Raw genomic sequence first — 2,016 nt, 5'->3', positions numbered from 1 at the left:
CGCCGAAGGATTACCCCCCCCCCTAGAGATGATTATATTCTCCGTTATTACTCGGTAGAACGTTTGTTATCGCGAGAAATGAATACGTTGCTCAATACTTTATATATTTAATTTTTATTTAGAAATATATATATATATATATATTTTTAGAAAAATTATTTAACGAATTAGTATTATTATTTGATATGAATAAAAATCATGGAATAAATTGAAATAACAGTCTGTTTTATTACGATTTAATTTTATTACGATCTTAAAGTTTGTTTCTATTTAATTATTAATTTGTTACGTGATATTTTACATCGTGTGTACAGATATAGTTCAACTTCGTGAAACCATGCAAACAAAAAAAAAAAAAAAAAAAAAGAAGTGACATTTAGTAAATACATTTATATTCGATCAATTTCACTGGACGTTACGTAATTCCCAGCTTGTATGTATTTTATACGAGAATCGATAAAATTCTCGAATAAATGAAAAAGATTAGAATCGATTATTTTTAATAATACGTCCATTCGATTGTTAACTTTTACAGTTATTATGTTTGCTACAATTGTAAAAAATGAAAATGTGTCATTTGAAATTTTAATGAATATATGCAAAAGTGTCATTGCTATATGTAAATTTCAGGTCAACGTTTTGAATTTCTTTTCTTTATATAATAAGAAGCGTTGAGAACAATTATATTGTTCTCAACGCGTCAAATTAAATTTTCAAACTGTTCGTTGCTTCTATAAGGATACATAAACAAGGTGAAAAAATTGATTGAATAATTCCTTAATCTTGAAATTAAATCTCTCAATTTTTTCCTCTTTATTCGTCGATAATTTGCATCGATAATTTTGTTGCTGTTCGTACAATCTATCGTGCCCCACACACGCACGATGCTCGACGGCCATGATAGTAGAATCTGTTATAGTAGAATTCGTTCAGGGTCGATGGAAAAAAATGTGCTTACACACTTGCAGTCACGCTTCGCTGTACGCTCGACATTTTGTACACGCGACGTGACTATTTGTTGCCAGGATTCGCCTCGAGATTATACTTTACTCGAGTTGTTTCGTCCGCCAGTTTTGTCTCTCGTGTGTAATGCGTAGAAGTTATGTGTTGGCTGCGTATTACATTGCGAAACAGTATATTACACTATACATCAAGAGCCACGAGGCGGATGTTTTGCTGTAGTTCTTAAACAGCTGCTAAATTTGTATCACTTTTTTTTTTGCTCGAAGAAAAAAATAGATACATTTTATGAAAAATTTATGAAAGTTTTTTTTTTTTTGTTGAACGATTTCGAAAAAAGTGTTCTGAAATTATTAAATATCTTTAAACGATGGTTTTGTTTTAATCTAATATTTTATAACGAATATCAAAATATTAATTAATATCAATATGTTATTTTATTTCTGAATAGGATAGATAAATTTATAATAGATAATAGTTTATAATAGATAATTTATAATAGATAAATATTTAAACGATAGTTTTACATAATATTTTATAACGAGAACGAATATCAAAATATTAATTAATATCAAAATGTTATTTTATTTCTGAATGCTAATGGGATAGATAAATTTATAATAGATAATTTATAATAAATAAATCTTTTAACAATAGTTTTGTTTTACATAATATTTATATATATATATAAATATTATAATATTTTATAATAGAGAATATCAAAATATCAATTAGTATCAATATGTTATTTTATTTCTGAATGCTATGCTAATAGGATAAATAAATTTTTTCTGACATGTAGAACCACAATATTAATGATCTATCTATAACTCAAGTCCGCTTTTTTATGGTATTTAATATTCCTTTCACTTATCTTCAAATCAAACATCTACATCAAAGTATGAAGTATATCTTGTTGCACATAAACTAGACAAGGTGATAAAATATTCTTAATTCATTATAATATTTATTTCTGTAAAAAGAAAAAAAATTCTACAAAAAAATTTCAAATAAAGTTGTAGATTAAAAAAAAAAAAAAATAAATAAACTAGATGT

At 25.7% G+C, this 2,016-nt stretch overlaps 1 protein-coding gene across 1 annotated transcript in view; it reads left to right on the top strand.

Moving 5' to 3' along the window:
- The window catches only part of LOC102677056 (alpha-protein kinase 1-like), a 21,096-nt gene that overhangs the window by 17,768 nt on the left and 1,312 nt on the right, over positions 1-2,016 (top strand). The window lies entirely within an intron of this gene.

Source organism: Apis dorsata, unplaced genomic scaffold (assembly GCF_000469605.1).
Source record: "Apis dorsata unplaced genomic scaffold, Apis dorsata 1.3 scaffold_170, whole genome shotgun sequence".
Lineage (NCBI taxonomy): Eukaryota > Metazoa > Arthropoda > Insecta > Hymenoptera > Apidae > Apis > Apis dorsata.
Note: the sequence above shows the minus strand (reverse complement) of the source record. Positions and strands in the feature narration are given on the sequence as shown.